Here is a 19,726-nt window from a genome sequence, read left to right on the forward strand (position 1 = left end):
GACACTCTCTCTTCAGTTGACACAGGATACACACACACACACACACACACACACACACACACACACACACACACACACACACACACACACACACACAGATATACAATCACCCTCCTACCCCTCTCAAAACACCTCCAATGCACGTCCTTTATGTTGTAAGGTGTGAAGATTCACATGCTCTCTGTGCTGAGGTGTTTTTTTTCCTCTGTTCTCAAACTGTTCTCCTCTAGGAGCTCAGTCTGAGTGGAGTTATTTTTTTCTCCTCCTCCCTCATGCATTCTGCATTTCATTGTTTTCCAAAGCACCATGGTGGCACGGTGGTTAGTACTGTTGCCGCACAGCAAGAAGGTCCTGAGTTCAATTCCACCATCAGGCCGGGGTCTTTCTGTGTGGAGTTTGCATGTTCTCCCCGTGTTTGCGTGGGTTCCCTCCGGGTACTCTGGCTTCCTCCCACCGTCCAAAGACATGCAGTTTGAGGGGATAGGTTAATTGGATAATCCAAATTGTCACTAGGTGTGGATGTGAGCGTGAATGGTTGTCTGTCCCTGTGTGTTGGCCCTGTGACAGACTGGCGACCTGTCCAGGGTGTACCCCGCCTCTCGCCCTATGACAGCTGGGATAGGCTCCAGCGCCCCCGTGACCCTGGAAAGGATAAGCGGAAGCGAATGGATGGATGGATGGATCCAAAGCTACCTGTTCTGACCTGTCTCCCAATGTCCCAATGTTTGTGTAATGTATGTATGGTCTGAAAAGGTCCAATTTCGCTGCAGGCAACTGCAAGTGACAAATAAAGGCTTAGTCATTCATTATATATTGATTTATAATCACCCATAAAGGAAAATGAATGTTTTTGTCTGTTTTTGTAATGTTTAGATGAATGAACCTTTGGTTCAATCAAACTGAAGTCAACACTGTGTTGGAAAATTGATCAGCTTTTCTTTAGTTTATTAAAGTTATTACAACTTGATCTGAAAATCCCAAACAATCAAAGCTCAGTCATACTTGACCAACACGCCTGAACCCCCAATACTCGGTTCAGGGTTCAGGCCTGTTCATGTTTCTCTGCACAGCTGTGATTAAAATGTGTTCAGAGGGCCTCAGTGTCTGAATGGTTCCAGTTCAGTTCCATAACAGCAGCGTCCCTGGTTTGATTCCTGTGTTTCAGCTCATATCTGTCTCTCTCACTGAGGGGGACGTAACTACATGGACATGGATTTGTTCATCAACCAAACTACAGATCACTGAGAACAGACTGAAGTGTATTAAGAAACAGGGAACTGCAGTTATAGTTTTAAAAGATATTTTCTTTACACAAAAGAGTGTGTGTTTGAGCCAATAGAAAGCTGGTGCTCAGAGGAAGAGGGCGGGCTTTACTTGGTGTCAGTGACAGAAATGAAAAAAAGCTCAAATGAGTGAGAAGGACGATGAAGGAAACATCTGTGCTGTGTCTGCTCTGTAAGTAGAATCTCTGTGTTTGTTTGAATTCTTGTACTTTGTCTGCTCTCCTGATAACTGATGATGGAGGAGAAGACATGAAAAACAAATCAGGCTGAATTCAAGTCGGGAAATAAGGATAAGCTGCATTTGTCGGTTGCAGCTGCCTGCAGCTGAGATGACAGACCTAGTCAACCATACATACACTATACCAACATTACAGTGGGGAGACAGGTCTGGCTAAGTAGCAAAAAAGGATAGACAATGAAATATGTAACACATAGGGGAAAAAAATAAGGATTTCTGCTCATAATGACTCCCTTGTTGGCAGAAAACAAAACACTCTGTAGCACATAAAGAAGCACAGATATCATCACACTATAACACCATGAAACACAGACAAGCAGCATGTGCCAATGAGCACAGTGGGTCATGGACGCTGCTACCACATCGCGCCTCCGGCTGAGCTGCTGTCCCCATTGGGTGGGAGGTAAGTGTGGGAGGAGGCATTGGATCCGTGGAAGGGAGGGCAATGGTGAGGGCGTATAAGTATCACTGTGCGTTTGTTTCCTGAGTTCAGCCTGAGAAAGTGTCCTTTCGCCTATTAATCAAAGATCAAAAGTCCACAGCCTACGCAGGTGGCCTTGAGGAATAGGGCAGAGAGTCAGTTCAGTCTTGTTATCCTATCTCTTGGAAGAATGTTGTTGTCAACCTTCAAGCAGCTGGTGCTGTCTGGGGTGGGGGTGTAGCCACAGGAGAGATGTTGGTTATGTGAATTAGGGTGAACAAACTGCATCAATTTTTCAGTCGTTTTAATGTCCGTCACTGGTCTTCAGGTGTATCTCTCTTTTGGAGATCATGTATCGGAATTTCAGGAGCAGGATCACGCCTCCAAACATGCTCCTTCCGGCTGTCATCTGTATAGGCTCCCCTAGTTCTGCAAGCTGATCGTTCTCTTTACGTGCCCCACCCTCCCTCCCTCCTTCTCCATACTTCAACTGCTTCACTTCTATTTAGTAAATGTGGATCTGCCAGGCCTGGGAGCCATCACCAGTCCCCTTTTTGAGCCCTTCCCCAAACCGCAGCTCATTTCATGTCAAAGCATCACTTTTTCCTACTAAAACGCTGTGAAACAGAAATGAGGACGTGGGCCCAGCTAGTGAATTAAGAGCCGTGAGCTCTTCCAAGATATTTCCCATATTTTCGTTCAGTAAGAACAGTCTGAGCTCTCACCACTCTTCCCACACTTTTGATCATATTTGCAAGCCAGGTGGGTTTTGAACAGTAGTTACAGCTTTCTTCAATTTCTGATAAGCCAGGGCCAAGCCAGCTCCAAACAGCAAGAACCCCGTTATCATGGTGCCTAATAGGTAGATGTCTTCAGTATCCTCGATAGACAGTCCCACCAGGAACACAACGCGTCACTTCTGATACCCGTCCATCGTGTATCCAGCAGGGAACGTCCCTCCAGGATACTCAGGCTCTCCTGAACCTAGGCTTCTTGTCGAGAATAGGGTGTCACTTGCATGAAGGGACCAGTTGATCAAATCCATTGTTCTTCTTTAGATTTTAGAGAACAATAGCGAGACTGAGAGGCTCTATCAGGGTTAAAAACACCATCAGGACTAGCTGCAGGTCTGAAATGACTCTTTATCTTTTCTCAGGAGTCGAGTTAACACAGCAGGCAGTGAAAAGCTCAAATCATTCACTCATTATATCAACACAGTTGTTTGTGTGTTTGTCAGCTGTTTGTGTGGAGTTGTTCTTTATGTTCACCTCAAATCAACCTGAGTGTCATTTCTCTTTAGTTCTGATCTCACTGCTGAGCTGCACAACAAACCAAGGTCAGTAACCTTCTTCTGTCACAGTTTAAACCTGAGAAATGCTCACTGATATGACCTGATTGGGTTCATGTTTCAGAATGTAGCTCACATATGAAACTGATGAAATGAGTATTCTGCAAAACATTGATTTTACCATTTTATCACATATAAAATTATAAGTTTTTCATTTTAACCCTCACAGCTCGTCTGACTGTGAGTCCCAGCAGCTCTCAGTTCTTTAAAAGAGACTTTGTGTCTCTGAGCTGTGAGGAGGACGACAGCTCTGCTGGATGGACTCTGAGGAGAAACACAAGCAAACAACAGAGGACTCAGTGTGGAGATGGGTGGGGAGAAGGTGCTGGTTCTTCCTGTAATATCACTGTTTTCCAATCAGACAGTGGAGTTTACTGGTGTGAGTCCAGAGAGGGTCCCATCAGTAACATGGTTAACCTGACAGTCACTGGTAAGCTGAGTGTGTGGAGTTAGTGTTGATGAAGCTGTGTGTAAATGGATGAAATGCTGTAGTTTGTCTCTGTGTTGAGGTGGATCAGTGATCCTGCAGAGTCCTGTCCTCCCTGTGATGGAGGGAGATGACGTCACTCTGCTCTGTAAAACAAAGACCACTCCCTCCAACCTCCCAGCTGCTTTCTATAAAGATGGCTCCCTCATCAGGAAGCAGCCTACAGGTCACATGACCATCCAGCATGTTTCCAGGTCTGATGAAGGCCTCTACAAGTGTGACATCAGCGGTCATGGAGAGTCTCCATCCAGCTGGATCACTGTCACAGGTGACACACTCACCTGTCTGTGTTTCTGCAGCTTTCAACATTCACAACGTGACGACAACTTAATGACTGTGTTTGCTTTATTTTAGACAAACACACCACCACACCTCCACCTCCACCCCCACCTACATCCACACCTCCACCTACATCCACACCGCCACCTACATATACTTCTCCTCCTGGCTCCATCGCTAGCCCTGGTTCCCCTCTCATACCTGTGTTGTCATGTGTTGGATCAGTGTGTGTTGTGGTTCTAATGGTGTTACTGGTTCTGCTGGTGAAACGATGTGCTCACAGGAAACCTGAAGGTGACAATCAAACTTCCTGCACTTTTATGTATGCGGTTGTTACTTGATGCATGCTTGCATGTTACTTGACTCATTTTTAGAACTGAGCCCAGTCTATTTTTTTCAAACACGGTAGTGTTGCCACTTTACTATTTAGCATTCCAAATGATCTCCAAGCTACCCAATCCCATTGGGGTCATACAAGGAGATAAAAAGCATCAGAGAATGTCTCTGTGTGGGTCGTACAGAGAGAACTCAGGAAAAGCAGAGTTAAGGAATGTATAAATGTTCTCTTACTTATGAGCAAACACATGTCTCCACTACAAAGGGGTTACCACCACCTATACAGTAGATATAGGGTATGTGAGCGATATGTCTCTGCACTGTGCTGCATGGAGCTCAGTTTATTGATTACTTACCTCTCTGAAAATGTGACATTGCAGCCATGGAGTTTTCTGTTTGTGCAGTAACAAATTTCTTAAATGTAATCTTTGCTTAGATATTTAATTGAAATTTTTTATGTTGAATGATTTCATCAGATCAAGAAGAAACTGAAGAAGATGACATCATCACTTATGTCAAGTACAACATCAAAACATCCAGTCATCAACAACAACCAATCAGACGAAGCAGAGGTAATGTTGTGATTTTTTTCATGGTGAGGTTCAGACAGTTTTAACTCCTTGTTACCGTAGTAAAGATGGGAGTCAGTGTACTTGGTGTTTTGTTGGATTACTGCGTTGGACAATATGGTTGTCTGTGGTGACTGATTCACTTTTGGAGCCTCATGTGGACATTAGAGTAATTGCATTTTTTGTCAGTTTTTTTCATCTCTGGAAGTTTCTGTTTGATTTGTTTGATAGTTTGATTAAAGTTTATAGCACAGAACCTCATCCATATGTGGACAAGTTTTACCAGTTTGGCTGCTAAATGGTTAAATTTGCTTCTAAGGACTTTGGTGTCGGCTGAAGCAGTCGACAAACACACGGAGCAGCAACAGCAGCCAAGCCGAACACAGGTGCCATGTTGCGTGTCAACCTCCGTGACATCTCATTGATTCTGAGTAAAGACGCAGACTGAACAGACAAACTACCAAATGCTAGGAAATGTTGCACAGAGAGAAATAAAGCTGCAGAGAATCAGCGGAAAGCAGTTTTGCCCAAACGTCTTGCTTATTAGCATGTTCAGAGGTACCGAATCCCTCTCTGTGGGTCATACAGAGAGAGGCAGAACGCAGGCAAAACAGCACTAAGAGATGTAGAAATTACCTCTTCTCAATGTCCAAACACAGATCTCCACTACAAAGGGGTTACAATCTTACAACCAAACATGTACAGTACATGCTGGCTAAGTTGGGGATTACTATTGCAAAAAGGTAATTAGCTTACCGTTACTTTCCTTAAGCACGCTGCGTTACTAAATCCGTGATTTTTTTGCAAGAATGTCTCATGACAGTGATGTAAGCGAGTGCGACGTTCGTGACAACAGCTGTGTGGAGATCAACAATGGATAATATATCGAGTGCGGAGAGAGTATGAGCGTGCAGCGTTTAAAGCGTGGAAGTACTGACCTTATTTTGAATTGATTCCATAAAAAGTGACAAAAACATTAGTGTCCGTTGTGCGTGGGAAGAAAACTTCTCTTTACAGCGAAAACCCCTAAACTTCCAAGCAAGCACCGAGTGTACTATGACGTAATGTGAAATTCACAGAGAAACTCGCGGATTCTTCCACTGACCGCCGCGGCACACCTGCACCAGGGTAAACCTCCGCCTACCCCACTCCTGCTTTACAGGTGAAAATAGAGCAACAGGACCGCTAGTCTTTGATTTTATTTATTTTCTGCTGTGTTTTACTTTCATCTATTTGAAAGAGTGAGTGTAAACACAAAACATGATTTTATTTTATGTGCTGGAATGTGCAGAAAATAGGTTTAAATGTTTAAACAAATTTCTTCCAGTCAGAGAATGTTGCATATAATTTAATTTTTGCTTGATCCATAAAGTTAAAAGATTAAAACTAATAAAACAAGTTTTAAAAAGAAACTTTTCCATTTGATTACATTTTGTATGATGGATTATGCAGAAAAAGTAGAATTGGGCTGAAAGATCTATCGCTTTATTACCTATTCAGGTTGTAAATCGTGTTTTTAAAAAGTAATTAAGTAACTAAGTAACTAAGTAATTAATTACTTTTGAAAATAAGTAATCAGTAAAGTAACGGGATTACTTTTGGGGGGAAGTAATCAGTAATTAGTTACTGATTACTTTTTTCAAGTAACTTGACCAACACTGTCTATGCCTGAGCACCATGCTCGATGAATCTCAGTTTACCGAGTAACTCTGTGATGTCCATATTGCGGGGATGGAGCACAGTGTCTGTGCTTTGTTAAATGTAATCTCTGTTTAGATATTTAATTGAACAATTTTTTTTATGTTGGATCACTTCAGGAGATCAAGAGGAAACTGGAGAAGATGACATCCTCACTCATGTCAAGTACAACATCAAAACATCCAGTCATCAAAAACAACCAGACAGACGAAGCAGAGGTAATGTTGTGTTTTCTTCATGGAGGTGGGGAGGTCCAAGATGAAGGTCAGACTATCATCCTTTTTCAGACTATCACTACTATGATAACAATGACTTTCAGCTCATTGTTGTCATAGTAAAGATGATGGTCCGTGTACTTGTTGTTTTACTGCATTGGAAAACGTGGTTGTCTGTGGGGACTAATTCGCTTTTGAAGCCTCAAGTGGACATTAGAGTAATTGCACTTTTTTCAGTTCATTTTTTGGCTCTGGCAGTGTCATGGTTCTGGGTCAAATTGACCCAACATTTCGAGTTCTCATGTTTTGGTTTGATTTTGTATTTTTGGTTATTATCTTGATCTATTGTCAGGAGACGATGATGTTGATGATGATGATTAGTATTATTTAGTATGTTCCAGCTTATTCTGGTTTAGGTTTAGTTCTGCCCGTTTAAAGTCCGTGTTTCTTAGTCTCCGTCTTTGTGTATTGTTTCCTGTTTTATTTTGAAGGATTATGTCTTATGTCAGTGTGTCCAGCCTCGCTCCCCCCTGTCTCGTTAGTCCTAATCTCTCCCAGCTGTGTCTCCCTCCTTGTTTCCATTCCCTGATTACTTCCCTGTGTATATTATCCCTCTGTTTGCCTTTGCTCAGTGTCGCGTTGTACTCTCACGTTAACTGTGTTCTGTCTGTTCGCCTGCCTGCCTGCTTAGTTTGGTTTTGGATTCTCAGTTTAGTGAAGTTCCTGTTCTGTTGCTATCAGCAATAAAGCTGAGTCTTGCTGAGTTTACGTTTTGCCTCTGAGTCCTGCCTGCCTGCACACAGCCAATTTCTGTTTGGTTTGTTTGATATTTTGATTAAGCTTTAACGCACAGAGCTTCACCCATATGTAGGACAGGTATTACCAGTTTGGCTGCTGAGTGGTTAAATTTGCTTCTGTGGACCTTGGTGAAGGTTTACAGTGGAAACATTTATGCAACATAGGCAGTGTTGGGAAGGTTACTTTTAAAATGTATTCCATTACAGAATACTGAATACATGCCCCAAAATGTATTCTGTAACGTATTCCGTTACGTTACTCAATGAGAGTAGCGTATTCTGAATACTTTGGATTACTTAATATATTATCATGCTGTTTACAACATGAATGTACTATTGCTGTGATTTATTACGGTTACTGAAGGTCCGCGGCTCTGAACAGTAGTAAAGGGACCTCGGGCTAATACGTCGGGTTCGTGTCGGGCTGGTAGCCGAAAAATAGCTTTACTTTGTTGTCTGGGTCAACTTTGCTTGCCAGAGACAGAGAGAGGCGTTGAAAGGCTGCTCCAACGGAACTTATTTTTTCCAGAGGAAAACACGAACACAGTGTACAGTTGAGTCTTAATAGCTTACTTACAGCTGGGCTCGTCAGGCACTCTTCTTGGCTGCAGTGGTTATTATTATATTTACATGCTTCCAGCTCCCGTTTTTGCTCCGTGACAGCTCGGACTTTTCCTTTCTCTCCCTCCCTCGCTCACAGACACATAACGGGTATGGTAGTCCATTCTCCCTGCAGCACGGACTACACTGCCCATGATGCTACATTCTTTAGAGCTATACCTGTAGCATTCTGTCTATTAGCTTAGCACAACAACAACAACAAAAAGGCGCTCTCTCACCCAGGAAACACGCAGAGAGAGAGCGCATCACCTTGTAACCATGGCAACCGTAACGCTGCCGCCTGGAACAACAGAACGTAGCTGTCAAACAAACCCAAACAATCCTGACCCGCGAGAATATGAAACAGGGAAGTACCGCCGTGTAATCCATTTATTTCAACAAAGTAACTGTATTCTGAATACCACCTTTTTAAACGGTAACTGTAACGGAATACAGTTACTCATATTTTGTATTCTAAATACGTAATGGCGGTACATGTATTCCGTTACTCCCCAACACTGAACATAGGTGATGGTATTTAAAAAACATAACATCGAGATCAGGTGTGCTCATGGTGGTGTGGCCACAAGCATATGTGACCAAGTGGTCAACAAGGATTATATCAAAATAATACAATGACAATGCCACCAAGGGGTATTTCACACCCAGTTAATATAAAATCTCCTTAAAAACTAGAAAAGATACAGGTTTAAGGACTCAACACCGAGGCAGATTGGCTCCAATATTAATATGTAATTTATTTGTATTTATCACAATTAAACAACAGATAAAAAAGATGAAATCTGACTGTGGCACAGCCTATTCTTTAACAGTGTCCTGGATTACATGAAACCATACATTGAACTGGACTTACCAGTAGCTGAAAACCACACAAAAATCAAGTTTGCACCCCAGGTGCTGTACAGCAAAGGAAGTGTGGAAAATAACCACCACCAAAGGTCCCACGGCTACTGGTGTGTCCTCAGTTCACTTTAATAAAAAAACACAACACAACAGTCAAAATGTTAAAAGTCAAAGAAAAACTCTGAAAGGACACCAAGCTTGTTGCACACAGTCAGGAGACAGTGTACATTTGAATATTTAATGAAAACACACACACACACACACTCTTACTTAAAAAGAAAATACCAAATACCAGAGTAAATAGCTGGCACCACGCAAGTAACAGTGGCCTGTACTGGTTATAGTAATTAAAATATTGATAGTGGCCCCTGACAAGAAGAAGAATCCTGTACAGCTCCCTATAAAAACAGGAGCAAGTCAGCTGGATAGGTATAGATGTTACAATTAAGCAGCACAACACACGGGCAGAGGATCACTCTCGCCTGGCCACGTGGGCACAAGTATGAACAATAATCCAAAGTAAAACTGAGTAAAACAAGGCGAGCTGAGATAATCGATAATGAGAGAGTACAAAATCAAATTGGACAAGACAGCAGTTGAGCCCCGATCCTTTCAGCACACCGCACTACTCTCTGGAGATCTTTGCGGTTGTAAGCGATGCTGTTGCCATTCGAGGTGGTGATGCATCCAGTGATGATGCTTTCAATGGCACAGCGGTAGAAGGTCCTGAGGAAGTGGGGGGTCCTGCCGAATCTTTTCAGTCTCCTGAGAAAGAAGAGGTGCTGTATTCACTGTTTTCCTCCACCAGGTGTACACCTAGGAAACAGAAGCTGCTCACTCTCTCCACAGCAGCACCGTTGATGGTGATGGGTGTGTGTGTTTCCCCTCACCCCCAGAAGTCTGCTATCAACTCTTTTGTCTTTGGGACGTTGAGTGTGAGATTACTGTCTCGGCACCAGTGGGTCAGGGCGCTGACCTCCTCCCTGTAGGCTGTCTCATCACCTTTGGTGATAATACCCACCACTGTAGTGTCGTTCGCATACTTCGCAATGATGTTGGAATTGTTAGTGGCTGTGCAGTCGCAGGTGTAGAGTGAGTACAGGAGAGGGCTCAGTACACACCCCTGTGGAGCACCAGTGTTCATTATGATGGGCGATGAGGTGATGATGCCCAGTCTGACCACTTGGCATCTGTCAAACTGGAAGTGAAGGATCCAGCTGCAGAGGGAGCTGCTCAGTCCTAGATCCTGCAGTTTCCTGTCCAGCTTTGAGGGAACGATGGTATTGAATGCTGAGCTGTAGTCTACAAACAGCATTCTCACATACGTGTCTCTCTTCTCCAGGTGTGACAGGGCAGTATGTAGTGTCAGGGCTATGGCATCATCAGTGGACCTGTTGTGGCGGTATGCCAATTGTAGAGTTTCCAGTGAGTCGGGTAGTGCAAAGCAGATGAAGTACCTGACCAGTCTCTCAAAGCATTTGCTCACAATGGGGGTCAGGGCTATCAGTCACCAGTCATTCCGTGGAGGATTTGGGCACAGGGATGATGGTGGCCATTTTGAAGCAGGCTGGGACTACAGACAGAGAGAAGGAAAGGTTGAAGATGTGTCTAAACACTCCAGCCAGCTGAGTCGCTCATGACCTGAGGATGCGGCAGGGTATCCTGTCCAGACAAGTAGCCTTGTGTGTGTTCACCTTCCTGAAGCAATTCTGCACATCCTCCTCAGTGTGCACACTGACATCAGACACGGTGTGCACACTAACGTCATCCACGGTGCGCACACTCTTCGGTCTTGTGGTGTTCGGGTGTCAAATCTGGCGTGGAATACGTTTAGATCCTTGCATAGAGGCCGTGGTCTGCGGTGTCCAGGTTTTCTCTCTAAAGCAGCGGTCCCCAACTCCAGGCCTCAAGGGCCTTTGTCCTGCAGGTTTTAGATCTAACCCTGGGGCTACACACCTGAATCAAATGATTAGTTCATTACCATTCCTCTGGAGAACTTCAAGACATGTTGAGGAGGTCATTTAGCCATTTAAATCAGCTGCGTTGGATCACGGACACATCTAAAAACTGCAGGACACCGGCCCTCGAGGCCTGGAGTTGGGGACCCCTGCTCTAAAGTCTGCGATTGTGTTTAGTCCCTGCCACATACTGCCACGAGAATTGTCAAATTGTTGTTCCACCCTGTCCCTGTACTTATGTTTGCTGCTTTGATCATCCTCTTTAGTTGGTAATGTGCTTGTCTGTAGTCTGATGTGTTCGCGAAGGCAAAAGCAATGCTCCGTGCTGCCATTGCCGTTCGAACATCGCTGTTCGTGCATGGTTTTTGATTTGGGTAGGATTGGACTATTCTGGAAGGGACAACATCTTCCATGCATTTTCTGATAAATCCGCAGACTGAGTCTGTGTACTCGTCGATGTCGTCAGCAGCCATGTGAAACATTTCCCAGTCCATGTGGTCAAAACAGTCCCGCAGCATGGACTCTGATTGGTCCAACCAAGTGTGCTCCGCCCTCAGAGATGGAGCTTCCTGTTTCAGCTTCTGCCTGTAGACGTGCATTAGCAGGATGGTGCGATGATCTGATTGGCCAGATGGGGCGTGGGGGAGGGCCCTGTACACATCCCGGAAGGAGGCGTAACAGTGGTCAAGTAGCCGGTCTCCACGAGTGTTCAAATGAATGTGTTGGTAGAGTTCTCTGCTTGTTCTCCAGTGACTGCACATTAGCCAGTAATAAACTGGGCATCAGGGTTTGTGGCCCCCAGGGGCCCAGAACAAAGGCATCTCAGGCTACGTCCACACGTACACAGGTAATTTTGAAAACGCAGATTTTTCTATGCATTTGCATCTTTCGTCCACACTTAAGCTGCATTTTCGGTGACTGAAAACGGAGATTTTCGAAAACTCCTTCTTTGCATTTACGTGTGGATGAGGAAAACCGAGAAAACGCAGCGTCAAAGGTGTGCGCCTAGTTTGACGTCACACTGTGCGCCACATTATTGTTTCGGTGAAATGAATTTCTACAGTGGCAGGCTTAGACAAAATACTGTTACTGTTAACTTTGTTCTCTGCAGTGTTTAAATGCTTACATATACTGTCCCTCCACACATAGGACTCAGTTCTGCTTCTATGCACCATCTTTGTTTACTCTTTCCCACCCAGGCTCCTAGACTTCTGATTGGCCAACACGGTGTCACCACCTGTTGCTCTGGCATGTTCCTAGCAGCATTTTCCTTCATTTTTGCGTTTATGTGTAGACAGGATTTTAAAAACAAAAACGGAAAATCACAGTTTTCAAAAATACCCGAGGATGTAGCCTCAGGTGAGATGAATGGGGGGTCTGCAAACGGAAGGTCCATGTTGCAAAACTCCAGAAAGTCCATCTCTTATGTCCAGTAAGGTTTGTCAGTTGTACACAAGAAGACATGTGCTACACATTAAAAAATAAAGAAAAAGTCAAATTAAACACAAAAACCAGCTGTTGCTTGGGGGAGCTCGCTTCAAGGCTGCCACACTTGCCATCTTGTTAGTTGTTGCTGTTGTTTCCACACCATCGCCTGCAGCGCCAACATCTACTCCATTGCCTGTGACTGCCATGCCATGCCATACCTTTCTGCATTGCATGCTGGGAGTGTTGTTGTGGAGTGTGTGGCGAGTCTGACTGAGTGATTGAGGACTTGTTTCCAACTTTACTTTTCTGTCTGTTATGTCTTTTTTCTGATATTAGAGTTTAGATTTTTATACTGTGCGTGGTATTGAATGAAGCGTTACTGATTTTGCTGCATGCGTAAAACCGGCTTTTTGCCGGTTGGCGTTCATATCGCCAAAATGGACCTCACTAACCTTATGAGACAACGTGGTTTTAAGATCATACCTACCTACTTGTCCTTGCTCTGTAGAGGAGTGTGGTCTGGCGGTTGGTGAAATTGTAGGTCATAGCAGCATTAAATCTCCTGCTCCGATGAACAGCGCAGTGGTGATTTTTGTTGACAGTGTGGAGAAGGTGAATAAAATGATTGAGAAGGGTATTGTTGGGAATTACATTTTTTTGTCGGTTTCTTCTCTCAGCACTCCAGCTAAAAAAGTCATGATTGCAAATATTCCTCTGTTCATCTGTGATGAATTACTGGTTAGAGAGTGGTCTCGGCACAGAAAAATAATTTCTCTGATCAGAAAACTGTCATCAGGTTGCAAATCACTGCTGTTAAAGCACTTTGTCTCACACAGGCGACAGGTTCTTATGTCCCTAAATAAAAAGGATGAAGACCTAAATGTAGTGTTTAATGTGCCAGTGGATGATTTTGACTATAAATTATATGTGACTTTGGGGGCGTTGGTGTGTTTTGGGTGTGGTGAGGTTGGCCATTTAGTTCGAGCGTGTCCTGCAAAAAATGTCTCTTCAAATAATTTGGAACAAACTCGGGTGGAAGGAAGAGAGAAGAAGCAGAGAACAGCAGAAGCCAGAGATTTGGGGATCAATGGATTAAACAAAACAGGAGAGCAAAGTGGTGAGAAACCTGGTCAGAAAGCAGCTGCAGTGTAGGAAAAGCAGACTACAGAAGAAGAAAATGTAGAGCAAATTGTCCACACTCAAAGTCAAACAGTAGTAGATTCACAGGATAATCAGGAGAATAACACAGGTGTAGTGCAGGAGAGCTCAGGGGAGACTCAAGAAGGGAGAACAAGTGCAAATGATCCTGAGGTAGCTAGCTCTCAAATTGGGAATGATGTTGTGGATAAGATGGAGTTGGAAAGCTCAGGACAGAATCAGGTAGACTCTGATAGTGATATGGAAGAAGAGGATGAAGGCGAAGAGGAAGGCTGGACTGAAGATCTGGCAAGTTCAACCTATAGAGCGAGCAGAAGAAAGGTTACAGGGTGCAAAATGTTAAACACTTTCTCAAGGTCACAAAGAATATGAAAAATTTGAAAATAGAGGATTTCTTTTCAGACAAGAAGTTGTTTTTGTTGTATGTGAGATCACAGTTGAGCAATAAAGGAAAGGGTGATTATATCGACAAAGAAGTCTATAGACTGAGAAAGATAGTTGCAAAACTTAAGCAGGAATTTAATAATGACGAGGAGTATGATGGCATCTAAGGTTTTGTGTTTTCTATCTTTATTTATCCTTGTATCTTTGGTGATGAGTAACTTCACAGTCTCTACTTTAAACCTGAATGGAGCCAGAGATATAAGGAAGAGAGTCAGTGTGTATTAGTTAATGAAATTAAGGCGCATAAATGTATTAATGGTCCAAGAAACACACAGTGATTGTTTAAATGTGACAGACTGGAAGAGGGATTGGGAGGGTGAAGTTATTTTGAGTCATTTAAGTAGAGCCTGTGATGGAGTGGGGCTCCTTTTTTTGAAAGACTTTCTACCAGAGTCTTGTGATTTTCAGGAGGTGGTAAAGAGCAGGCTAATGGTGGTGAAGGCAAAGTATGAATGTTTCACAATTGTGTTTGTGAATGTGTATGCTCCAAATTTGGGGCCAGAGAGAGTTCTTTTTTAACGCAAGCTTGAGGCTGTCTTGTGCATGTGTGATCCAGAAGAGTTTCTTTTTTTGGCTGGAGATTTTAACTGTACAGAAAATGATCAGTTGGACAGAAATCATTTAGAACCCCATGTGTCCCACAGACAGTTCTAAAGCGTTTGACAGAAGCACAGTCTGTAGTTGATGTTTGGAGGGAAATGCACAGTGAAAAAAGACAATTTACGTGGGCTAGGTGTAGAGGAAACGTTTTAACTGCAGCTAGATTGGACAGGATATACTGTTTTAGACATCATTTTGGAATTTTTAAAGAGTGTAACATACATCCTGTTTCTTTCTCTGGTCACGCTCTTGTTTCTTGTAATGCTTTTATTGCAAATCTTAAGCACAACTCTGCTTACTGGCATTTTAACACTGCTTTGTTGCTAGATGCAAATTTCAAGACAGCGTCTAGCTTTTCCTGGAGATTGTTTAAATCCAGGAAAGATGGTTTTCTTTGTTTAAGGCAGTGGTGGGACCGGGACAAAACTGAAATCAAAGAATTTTGTCAAATCTATGAGAGAACTGGAGACTGAAATAGTGGAGCTGCAGGTGTCTGCAAATTCCACAGGAAACCGAGGTTGTTTTGAGAATCTCAATTCTAAAAAAGCTTTGTTGGCTGACTTGCTGGGCTCTAGAGCACAGGGGGCACTGGTTCGTTGCAGGTTTCAAAACCTTTCTTTGATGGACGCTCCTACGATGTTTTTTTTTTTGCTAGAAAAAAAGAAAGGACAGAGCAAGTTCAGACATGGTTTGAAATCATCTGCTGGGGATCTTTTGACAGTGGATGGTGACATCAGGTGGAGAGCAGCAGATTTTTACTCTGAGCTTTATTGTTCTGAGTACTTGGAGGATGGAGAAGCTTTTAATGCCTTCTGCAGCAGGCTCCCCAGAATTTCTGAGGATTTCACAAGGAGCTGGGGAGCCTCTAACATTGACTGAGATTAATACTACCTTACAAAGTATGGAAGGAGGGAAGGCCCCTGGCATAGATGGACTTCCAGTCGAATTTTATAAAGCTTTTTGGTTTGACCTGGGTGTTGATGTCATGGAGGTTTTTGAGCTTTGTACAGGATCTTTACCTCAGAGCTGCAGAAGAGCGGTTCTAACACTGCTGCCTAAAAAAGGTGATCTTCAAGATCTGAGGCCTGTCTCTTTATTGTGCACTGATTATAAAATACTGTCGAAAGTGCTGGCAAACAGACTGAAGAAGGTGATGGATCAAGTTGTCCATCAAACACAAACCTACTGTGTGCAGGCAGGTCTATTGTCGATAATGTGTCTCTAGTCAGAGATATTTTGGAGGTCTCCAGTTCATTGGGATGTGATATTGGTTTCTCTGGATTTCTCTGGACCAAGAAAAGGCTTTTGACAGAGTTGAGCACCGTTACCTCTGGAGTGTGTTGGAGAGGTTTGGTCTCGGCACTGACTTAATTGCCAAGATTATGTTGTTGTACAAAGACATTGAAAGTGTACTGAAAATAAACGGCTGTTTGTGTAAACCTTTTAAAGTTACCAGAGGAATCAGGCAAGGCTGTCCGCTCTCTGGTATGTTGTATGCTCTTTCTGTTGAACCGATGTTACATAATGTTAGGTGTTCTATTGCTGGGATGAGTTTAGCAGGTTTTAACATGCCTTTTAACCCATCTGCATATGCTGATGATGTTATTGCTTTTGTTAGAAGTCAAAAAGATGTCAATAAGTTGGGAATGATTGTTGAAAAATTCTGCAGATTTTCAGCTGCATGAGTAAATTGGGCTAAGAGTGAGGGTCTTGCAGCAGGACTCCCGCAACTTCCAGGTGGTTTGAAGTGGAAAAGGGGTGGTCTGAAGTATTTGGCTGTGTACTTGGGGGATGAGGATACGGTAAACAAGAACTGGGAAGGGGTGTTGGGGACAGTTGAGGGGAAATTAGGGAAATGGAGATGGTTATTTGTCACGGTCTGCAAGGGCAAGCTGTGGGGATGTTGGAGAAAGGACCCAAACGCTGGACTTAGTGCAATGAACAGTGCATTTATTTACAGTGGGGTAATGTACAGCACACAATAAAACTCCAATGTGCTCCCTCAACTCCTGTGTTGCACCTTCTCCTAAGTGCTGGTATTCCGTGCTCTCCGCTCCTGTGCCTACGCACACCCCGTGCGTCCTGCTGTCCTGTGTTCCTCTCTCCTCCTGAGGAAAAACAACAAACGCAGTCGTTACGGCACCAACTCCAACAGGCATACACTTAACAGCACTTTAAATACTGACATGGAGTCTAACTCAACGATCCTGCGCCGGAGGAAGCTCCATCGCTCTGTTAAGTAGCTCCCCCGACGAGCCTGATCAGAAGCAGGTGTGTGAGAACCTAGGTGTGACCGGCAGCTGGCAGGGCCACACCCATCAGGCCTGCGTGTGGCTGTCCTTCATCCTCCAGCCACACCTGCAGACACACACACACACACACACACACACACACACACATGCACGCACACACACACACACACACACACACACACACACATGTACACACACCAGCAAGGAACACAAGAGCACAGTGCAGCAAACATACATCCAATACAATAATAATAATACTAAAGGTCCACACTGCTCACGGACCCCGAGTCCCAGTGTTGTTAAAAAAAAAAAATCTATCTTTCTTTCTTTCTTTCTTTCTCTAATGCTCCCTCAACCATCGGTTTTAACAGTGTATCCTGACATTGTCATCTTGGAAGATGTGCCATTAGGTAAGGCAAAAAAATCCACTTATGTAAAAACCGGCCCTGACCTAATTGTTTTTACTACTAAGAATAATGGATTGCATTTATATAGCACTTTTCGAGACCCTCAAAGCACTTTACAATTCCACTATTCATTCACACACTGGTGGAGGCAAGCTACAGATGTAGCCACAGCTGTCCTGGGGCGCACTGACAGAAGCGAGGCTGCCATATTGTGCCATCCGCCCCTGGCTGTCACCAGTAGGCAGTGGGTGAAGTGTCTTGCCCAAGGACACAATGACCAAGACTGTCCAAGCCAGGGCTCGAACCGGCAACCTTCCAGTTACAAGACAAACTGCCAACTCTTGAGCCATGATCGGCCACATAACTTTGCTAAACCTCATCCTAAGCAACCCCAATCCTCTTACAGTAGACAGAAAACATGATGGTGTCACTTCAACAGCCCCTCTTTTTACACTAATGTGCCCGTTATACAGGAACATCTGGGCTTATCAGATCACATGACCGTTTTCCATTAGTCCACAGTCCAATATTCAATTTCCTTAACAAACTAAAGCTTTCTTTTTTGATCAGCATCTCCAACAAATGGTTTTCACAGCTGTTTAGTCCCAACCATTGAGTTCTCTTTGCACTGTGCATGTGGAAAAGATTTCTCATTCAATATTAAAAATAACTCAGTCGTACTGTTAATTTTTTATGATCTGATTTTTTTCAGTGAGTCAGCATAACATTTCTATTCCAGTTGTGTTACCTGCAGTAATTTAAATGTTTTATTCTGCAGAGATTGATCCAGTTGCAGTGAGAACTGAAGATACGTTGAGCAAGGAGGTCCAGGTACAGCTGCTCTTTATCTTTATATTTGGACGAAGCCAAGCTAGCTGCTCATTCAGTTTCCAGCCATCACAAGATAAGCTAACCAAACCACATCATGACATAACCTCAGATCTTTGAATAATATCAGACTTTTCATCTCTCTGTCAGAAAAAAAGGTTTCATGGAAAGTTGACCAGTTTCTTTAAAAGAGAGATGGACAGGAGAATGTAAGGTTTGTTACACGCTCACCTATCATAGGTACACTGATTCAACTGCTCATTAACACAGATATCAAATGACCAAATCACTCATTTGATTTGCTTATTTACTTTCCACATCGTAGGCCCAACAGCCTACCTGACTATTGTTGTTGACCAAGTCCATACCTTTATGACCACAGTGGACCCGTCTTCTAATGGTTCCTGTGCACCACTGCTCGCTGAAGCCAGAGCACAGTTTCTGTGTCTGCAGACTCACCACTGATCAGTACGACTGTGCATAAATGTTTTGTCAGGCTTTTTTTGGTTGGCAGCAATGAGGTGATGTAAATGAGGTGATGGGCGAACATGGTATTCACTTAAAAGTCTTTTCTTTTTTTAGTTGTTTTTGTCATGTGGTTGTGGGTTTCACCAAGAGTCAGATGGAAAAGATGATTTGTTTGAGTTCGACTGTGGCTAACCGATACACACCTCCACTCCGCAACCACAGACTAAAATCAGCAGGGACATCATTCAGTGGTGACAAACTACAAAGAAAAGCTGCAGTGCATAATTTATTTGTGTTTGAGATTGAAGAGATTTTATTTATTTTTCTTAGTCCCTCAGAAACCGATCAATAATATCAATGCCATCATTCCAGCTTTTGATCAGCAGCATCATTTCTTTACATTGCATGCTAAACATAACTTAAAACGCTGCTGCTACTAACAAATTGTCTTTACATGTTTGCAATGTGCCACAAATGACATAGGCAAAAGTAGGAAGTACAAGTAATATATTTCCTTGTAAGCTAGGCCTTTATTTTATTGTTTGATGAACTATAAATGAACATGTAACTTATCCCAGAAATCTTTCAGAAACACATCACCTAAACCAGCACAGAGTTCCTCCAGTGACACTAGAAACGCACATGAATCACACTTAAAGTCTGCTCCCATCTACTGGTATAACCTGGTGTTACAGCAGAGCAGCTTTAATAATGGCAACAATTTAACCTCTGTCAACTAGGTCATCACTTACAGGCAGGGTTAGGGCTTAGTTCATTTTCTCGACATGCTAAATGTCCCATTTCAAATCAGCAATAAAAAAATCAATTTCAACCTGATTTTTTATGTTAAATAGACAAAATCCCTCATAAGGGTATATTTTGTATTTCATCTGATCTCAGAACCGTCCAAGTAAGCATGAAATAGTTGCGAGGGAAAAGCACAAGATGAATTCAATTGGTCCCAGTACAGAACCCTCTGGAACTCCAAAACTACACATAAAGAAAATAAATGTGTTTAATATAATTTTTGGTGAATGCACTTTCAGCT

The 19,726-nt window shown here is 43.2% G+C and overlaps 1 long non-coding RNA gene across 1 annotated transcript; it reads right to left on the reverse strand.

Annotated features, from left to right (window-relative positions):
- Positions 1-3,485: 3,485 nt before the first annotated feature.
- LOC109201233 (uncharacterized) lies at positions 3,486-17,812 on the reverse strand. Its single transcript, XR_002061252.2, has 3 exons — positions 17,801-17,812; positions 12,701-12,702; positions 3,486-3,636 (listed from the first exon to the last, which is right to left on the reverse strand). It is a non-coding gene; the product is annotated as an uncharacterized LOC109201233 (long non-coding RNA).
- Positions 17,813-19,726: the final 1,914 nt, after the last annotated feature.

Source organism: Oreochromis niloticus, linkage group LG3 (assembly GCF_001858045.2).
Source record: "Oreochromis niloticus isolate F11D_XX linkage group LG3, O_niloticus_UMD_NMBU, whole genome shotgun sequence".
NCBI classification, from domain to species: domain Eukaryota; kingdom Metazoa; phylum Chordata; class Actinopteri; order Cichliformes; family Cichlidae; genus Oreochromis; species Oreochromis niloticus.